Raw genomic sequence first — 8473 nt, 5'->3', positions numbered from 1 at the left:
CCAGAATATCTCCACACTTCCTAAATCTTCTCATGCTACCCTTTATTCTCTCCCAGTAGATTCTTCTCACCTTTTCACAGGTTCTTTCACATTTACTCATCCTCTTTTACAGCCTCTAACCAAGGGCTTGTTCTCGCACACACCCTATTCACTTGTATTTTCAACACCTCCCCTCAAGTGAATACTCCTAGTACACCTAGACCCTATACCAAGTTTGCCTCCCCTTACTTGATAGTCCACGACTAGTGCCTAGCACACCTCTCCTCAAGTTATCTTAGCACACCTGGACCCTGTATCAAGTTTCTTTCTTACTTGAAAGCCCGCGACCAGTGCCTCAAGTCCCTAAACTCCATAGTCCTTGACACTCTCTCTCTCTATGTGTCCAAGGCTACTATAAGTGCCCGCGACCTTGACTAAAGTGCTCACACATACATCTACCACGTGGCCTACATCATCGGTGGCTCAGAGGTGGTTTTACTTTGTTGGGGCAGGTTACATTGGGTTGTGGGGTCTCTCTCTCTCTCTCTCTCTCAGAGATTTTCACATGGCTCCTCACTCTTTGGAGCCTCACATCTTCTCTTGTCTTCAGTCTTCTTGTCGTGGCAGCTTCTCTCCACGCGTCCATCTCTTCTTTCAGTCTTCTTGGGGCAGCTTCTCTTCTCATGTCCATGTCTTCCTTTAGATCCTCTTGGTGTGGATCTTCCTCTTGGAAAGAGATATTCTTCTTCTTTCATGGCTGGGGCCATGAGCTTGTCCGTCTCAGGTCTCTTTGCTCCATGTGAGAAACATGTTTCAATGTTTTGCTGACAGTTCCTTTGGGCTTTTGATGTTCATCTCGTGTCATTATGCAATGCAAACCCAAATTTATGCGGGAGGTCTTACCTCTTGCCTTATTCTGGACAAGGGCAGTGTCTGATCCCATATTTACACTGATGCAATGTACCCAATACATAATGCGTATAGCATTCATTCTTATGCACATTCCCAAATGCAACTCTGGCTGTGAATAATCTTGAATTTGAGTGAGATTTATAGGCATTAACCAAGGGTTAAATGCAAAATGATGATTATCATAAATTTATCAGCACAATTTTTCCAAAAATTACATTAAATCAAGGGTAACCAATTTGTACGGGATGGTTGGAGTATCAAACCAAATCCAAATTGCAATATGAAGTTATAGGGATCTGTATCAGATACCTAATGGTTGATTTGAACCCTCAATTGCACCAAAATATAGTGGTTAGCATTGATTAATCACTGATTAGCAAATTAATCCACTATTTTGTGTGCAAAAAACAGAGTATGCGGGGAGTCCAGATCTGGTGCCTTAGGCTTCAAATGAGCTCAAATGCTTTCAAAGGCATCAATAGCAATGAGTCTAGTAGAGGATTAAGCCAATAAACACAAGATTTGACCAAATATTGAAAGCTTAATCTCTATTTTACCAAAGTCACCTGCAGATTTGATGAAGAGCTTGGATCTCACTGTAGACTTGATGAAATTGAATTCTCTCTTCACCAGCTTGTAGAGCATGGCTTAGCATAGCTACAATTTTAGATTTGAGCAACCTCTGCAATTACACACACACACACACACACACACACAAAGCTTGAAAAACAACAAAGCATGAAGACCAAATGGTTTGTTCTCTTACATGCTTTGCATAGCCTTCGTTAATTTTGGCTTCAATCTGTCGCATCTTCATAGACTTATTTGCCATGTAATTTTCCATTGCCTTTTTCACAAACTGCTCAACAAACTGCTCCTTTGACCCCGTCTGACTTGTATGTGGAACAAAGTCTCAACAGTATTGAGCCTTTGCATAATACTGCCCTTTTTCACACTTCTTGTAGTTATTTTGAAAATTTCCTGTTGGCATCCAAGAAATGCTCCTTCGACCACTTCAATGACTCCTTGGGATTGAAATCCATTCTCTCCTCCTTACATGGCCGCCCCATCTTTTTCTTTGGCACATCCCCCATGACAATGCCATGCTTGGCTCTTTTAGATGTTGCTCCTCCATGCGAGCTCTTTTTAAATAGTGCAGATCATGTGATGGGCAATGCTCATCTGCTTGGCAAAGGAGGGCTGTCCTCCCATCCTCCAACTAAACTTTAATATAAGGACATGGACCCTACACATTCAAAGTTTGCTAGATGATTGCATACCTCAATGACTTCATGATTAAATAGGTCCTTCATCTTTCGTGCCTTTATTTTCTCCAATGATTGCTTAACCATCACTTCAAGTTGTTCATGCAAAGGAGGGTTGTCCTCCCCTATTTGTAAGCCTTTCAATTCCAACTCTTTATTCTTGCCAGACTCATCAGCTTTGTCCTCTAACTCTTTGTCCATCTCTTGATGCTCCCTCTCAAAAGTCACTTTCTTTTGTCGCTTGATCGTCGGTAATTTCCCCCTCATGGGAGATTCCCCTTCTTTTACCTCCCTTGATATCTTTGGAGGCTCCATTTTTGCCTCATCTACTTTTTTCTCCTCTTTGGCACAATCCAGCTGTTTCTTGACTCGTTCACCGTACTTTCGTGCACCATCTCTACCCTCAGCTGTTTCCCTCTTTATACCTTCTTTGGCAACCCTAATTTCACCAAAGGCTCCACTTGTGCATCTTCTACTGTTACCTCCTATGTAGCATGTATTGTTACCTCCTTTGTAGTATCTTTGAGTCGTTTCTTGACTCGTCTTTGTGGTGCCATTTCTAAAACAAAACAAGTCTATGTTACGTAGTAAACCAGGGCACAGTAAACCAGATAACACTGTGTACAGTAAACTAGGGGATGAGGCCAACTACCCCTAGCACCTCCTAAACATGTGAATAGTAAGCCAGGGCACAAGGAAAAGCAAGAAAAGAAGAGCAATGTCAACTTTGTGGCCCTAAACTTGTGCACAGAAAACCAGGACACAACAAGCCTAAGAGTCACCCTACACAGTAAACCAGGACTCCTACACTAACCAACCAACCATGACACATGATGGCATTTGAAAAACCACAACGCACAGGAAAGCAACCAAGATCGGGGATAGGAGCATTACATGATTTTTTGCTCTCACTTTCCCCCCCTTCATATAGCAGCTTTCCCTTCTTTGACCTCCCCCAAATTCTTTGTAGGCTCCTTATTCAAGGGCTCATGTACTGATTCCTTATCTACACCAATCTGCTTCTTGCACTGTCTTAGCCCTACCGTATCTCAAACAAAGCATGAAAAGTAGTGCAAAGCACAATAATAATCCCCAGCAAACCCTATAATGCAATGTCAACTTTGTGGCCCTAAGCCTGTTCAAAACAAGACAAGACAAATAGCAAACCACCACAAAGGGTGAAGGAATCACTTTGTTCTAGGTTATACAAAGTAAACCATGACGCATGGCACTTCAAAAAACAGAGCACATTGCAAAGCAACAAGGATTGGGGATAGGGGGGTTACATGCATCTTTGCTGTCACTTTTTCTCCCTTTTATAGTAGGGTTCCCTTTGACCTCGCTCAAATTCTCCGCATGCTCCATTTTCAAGGGCTCGTGTACGGTTTCCTCATCTGTAATCAGATTCCTGAGCCATCTTCGTCGTGTCATATCTGAAACAAAGCAAGCAAAGAAGTGCAATGTCAACTTTGTGGCCCTAAACTTGTGCACATAAAACTAGGACACATGAAGCCTAAGAGCCAACCTGCATAGTAAACCAGGACTCTCCTACACTGCACAACCAACCATGAAACATGGCATTTGAAAAACCACGACATGCAAGAAAGCAACCAAGATCGGGGATAGGAGCATTACATGAATCTTTGCTTTCACCTTTCCCCCCCTTCATAGCAGCTTTCCCTTCTTTGACCTCCCCCAAATTCTTTGTAGGCTCCTTATTCAAGGGCTCATGTACTGCTTCCTCATCTACACCAATCCGCTTCTTGCGCTGTCTTAGCCCTGCCGTATCTAAAACAAAGCATGGAAAGTAGTGCAAAGCACAATATTAATCCCCAGCAAACCTTGTAATGCAATGTCAACTTTGTGGCCCTAAGCTTGTTCAAAACAAGATAAGACAAATAGCAAACCACCACAAAGGGCAAAGCAATCTTGGTGTCCTAGGTTCTGCAAAGTAAACCATGACACATGGCACTTCAAAAAATAGGGCACATTGCAAAGCAGCCAATATTGGGGATAGGGGGGTTACATGCATGTTTGCTCTCACATGTTTCCCCCTTTATAGGAGGTTTCCCTTTGACCTCCCCTGAATTCTTTGCATGCTCCATTTCCAAGGGCTCTTGTATGGTTTCCTCATCTTCAATCAGATTCCTGCGTCGTCTTAACTGCGTCATATATGAAACAAATCAAGCAAAGAAGTGCAATGTCAACTTTGTGGCCCTAAACGTGTGCACAGAACACCAACACACAACAAGCCTAAGAGTCACCTTGTAGAGTAAACTCGGACAGAGGGTAAAGAAATCTTGGGCTCCTACAGTAGCCTAAACAAAACGACACATGGGATTTGAGAAACCAAGACACAAGGCAAAGCAAGGTAATTATATGTTTCTTTTCTCTCACCTATTTTCTCTTCCATTGGACATTGCCCTTCTTTGACCTCTCCTACATTATGTGCAGGCTCCATCTGTGTCTCATCTACTATTTCCTCCTTGAATGCACGTTCAATGAATGTCATCAATGTCCTCACTCGTCTTACCCACACCGTATCTAAACTAGAGTCCTATTAGGCAATGTCAAGTGTGAGTTTTTTATCCTTTGTTGTCAACTACATCCTTCTATGCCTTACAAACAAGAAACAATATACTCTTATGGTCCTAAACCTATAAATAGTGAACTAGGGCAAGAAAAAGCAAGAAATCCTGGGGGACTCCTTCTTTGACCTTTCCACAGTAAACCAGGGCAACTAGGCCAGGGTAAGTGAAGTTTGTGAGCTTGGTGCCTATGCAAAGCAAAGCACGACTGGAGAGACAGAAAACTCTCTCTCTTGTAGTAAGAGGAGTACGATCCACACTAAGCTCACTCCAATGGGATTTGCATCCCTTTCGGAGCTAGGGATTCGACCCGTACCGGTGCACAAGAGCTTATCCACAAATGGAGAGAATGCTCATGGCTACCATCACTTGACACTAGACTAAGCATACACACAAGCTCAACTTGTCCTCATTCCTACACACCCATTCATTCACAAATACAAGCAAGAGGAATACAATCACTATGCACTCAAGCAAAGAGAAAGACCTCACTCCACTCCTATCTTCCTACAAGCATGCATACATTCAAGCATCAAGCTTCCATGAAAGCTTCAAATCAATCCATGTACTCAAAAATGAAATACTAAAAGCATGCATAAGAGTAAAATGATTAGAGAAGAGGATGAGAAAGACTCATGACATTGCTAATGATTCAATGAAGAGATTAACCTCATACAATGATGTAGATGGGGTGAGAGAAGAGTCTTCACCTCTATGGAGAAGAGGGAGAGTAGGTCTCTCAAAGGAGCTCTTGCATGAACTAAGCCCAAAGTGTGTCTAAGCTCTCAAATGAGCCACCTTTTATACAAAAATTCTAGGACTCCCATAAGTCCCCATGTGGGATTATTATCAAACCCTCTCCCACATTCATCTACAAAGTGGAACTCTTTTCAAGAGCCCTAAGTATCTTTTTTTTGTTGCATCCTCGGCATCCTTGTATTGATCTTCATTTGCATGCAACACTCCCCCCTTCCTATTTTGCGCACGTCCTCGAGCGCGGTAGTAGCAAGAGCTGCAACAAAAAACAATTGATACATTGAAGTATTTTATTGAAAAAGAAAAAGAAAAGAAAAGAAAAGAAAAATCAGCAATGATAATTTTCACACGTGAGCATACAAGTGCAGGGCTGATTATAGTTTTAATTAGTACTAAAATAGGTGAGTAAAAACTAGTCAAAGTGAGACTTAGGTAGTAGATAATGCTATGCAAAGGCAAGTGTCTTTGTACACCTCCGGTTATGACCGCAGTCTCAATGTCCTATCAGTATGTAAGTTACTCCTAAGTGGCAACCCTACTCCTAAATATGAGCAAAGGTGATTGGAGCTCTCTCTTGTTTTTTTTTTTTTTTTGATATGTGTGTAGAAGGTGATAAAGATTAAGGTTCTATCCCCATGAGACCCGAGCAATGGCCAAGAGACCTCCGCCAAGAGAATCTAAAGACCGCTAAGTATCTCAAGGGCGACAGACCCTTTTTCTTTCTTTTATGACCTAAGGAGTACCCCTTGAAGATGAGGGCATCGGTCTCGAGGGCCCATAGTGTACCCCCGAGTCCTACCAACATCTATCAAGGCGATAGATTCCTCAAAGGTCCTCTCTTGAAGCTTCTAGACATCAGTGTTCACCCCATGGAAACCAAGGCATCGGCCCCAAGGTGCTGAGACATCCCCAGGTCCTACCAAGCACTTCGCATGGCGGTAGACACTTCATGTCGCAATTCACCTTGTATATATATTTTTGTAGGGTATATTTTCATAAATTTTTATTACTCGTAGCACCTAGCTCATATCTAAGAGATAACTACCACTAGGGATAACTAATATACCTTGAAGACATAAGTACTTGGCATACTCCCTTGGTATATATCCTACACTGTCTTTGGATAGAAATATCTCTTACTAAGTTTTCTAAGACTCTAGAATGTACTCACCACATTTTAACTACTAATCAAAACTCAAACCAGCCAATATTGTGTACATGCAAACCATATATTCGAAAGATAAGAGCACATAAAGAAATAAAGATTAAGATTTGCATACACCTGTTGTAGTGCCCTGTTGATGTTGTTCGTTTGCCTTGATTAATTGCTGATTTTGTGCAGATTGCTCCTCCTTGATCTTTGTAAGCATAGCATATCTCCCCCCTTCCTAATTTGTGTGCACGATAGGTGGACTGTAGGGGCGTATCTGATGCTCTTCTTAAGCTGAGATCTCTGCACAAAGTTTTATTAACAAACAAAAGAAAAAACAAAAGAATAAAATTTGTTAGTGGTGCCAAACACCGAATATAGCCGAGGGGAAAAAACCCAATGGGAGAAAAGTGCCCTGGCTTGTCGTTCTTATTGTGGAGTCGATGTACTTACCCTTGCGCTGGTGGTGGAGATTATCTCAAAAAGAACATAATCCTCTAAAGGCATAAGGAACCACTCTATACAAACATTGATCTACCAAAGAGTTTCATTTGTAGTGTTAATGCTTTATCTTTGGTTTTAGGTATGTCCTTCTTGGGTGTGAATTTTATCAATTGTCTTGGAATTTGAGCAAGATAAGAGGATTTAGGTATTGAAATGCTAGAATCTATGCTCAAATGAGACCCATGTGAAGTTGGATGGGTCTTAAGTACACCAGTTGATGGTTGAATTATGTAACAAGGAGAAATCGGGACAACAGGTGTTTCAATACATGCTTTAGGAAGATCAACACAAGTAGTTTTGTAGGTGCTATCACAGCCACCTTTCCTTTCTTGGGGAATTTGTGTTGATTTCTTTTGCACCCACTGATATGGGCAATCATTGGTGACTTTTGGAATCTTTCTGAAACACTCTTTTACCCCTGTCAAAGCATGGCATTTTGGAAGCCAAATTGCTGTTGCACCCTCATAATAGCCTTGTGCTTTGAGAACCCGTTTTGGGACCCATCGAGTAACAATCCGAGATTTAGGCTTGGAAATAATGTGCTTCTTAAGAGGCTTAGCAACTGGAATAGATGGGACAAGTTTGTACGCTTCTTTGGGTAGCCACATTGATGAATCCTTCTTGCCTGGCCTTCTTTGAGCAGCAACTAGAGTAGTTGGAACATGCCAGCCATGGCCCTCACTTGAGTACTCATCAATTATCCATATCATTTGTTTTGGAGCTTGTGTCTCTTTCTTATCAGCATCATTAACAAATTTGAGTGTTAAATTCTCAACTGAGACTTCCTCGACATGCATAGCTGTTGTGGATGCATTCCTATAGTACAAATCATCTAGAAGGGCACGTGTTTGTACCATTCGTAGAGGAATAATATCATATCCATCAGAGTCACAGAATTGAATTGGCTTTGGTAAAGCACATGTCGATAATGTTGCAAGGACATGACTCCATTCTAATGGATCAATTAAATGCTCAGGGAAGGGTTGTGGAATGTATGCCTCATCAGATACACTTCGATTACCCTTAAGTCTCTCAGTGTTGAAATCCCTACAGGAGGCTCCACACATCCATAGATCTTCCCGCCCATCTGACAATGTAATTTTTGAGCCCTCAGATGAAGCAGAATCAAACTCATCTATTGGAGACCTTGTTACATCACGATACGAGTGATTCCTTAGGTTGACCCTTGTGATGACAGAATCATGTCGGAGGTACAAGTAATTGTATCCCCAATCTTGAATCATTTGAAATTGTCGCATGAATGGTCTACCCAATATCACTTCATAGTTTGGATGCTTTCCAAAATCCACCACTGCAAA

This window comes from Cibotium barometz, chromosome 15 (assembly GCF_041138505.1).
Source record: "Cibotium barometz isolate CiBa-2024 chromosome 15, ASM4113850v1, whole genome shotgun sequence".
NCBI classification, from domain to species: domain Eukaryota; kingdom Viridiplantae; phylum Streptophyta; class Polypodiopsida; order Cyatheales; family Cibotiaceae; genus Cibotium; species Cibotium barometz.
This window is presented reverse-complemented; position numbering follows the sequence as displayed.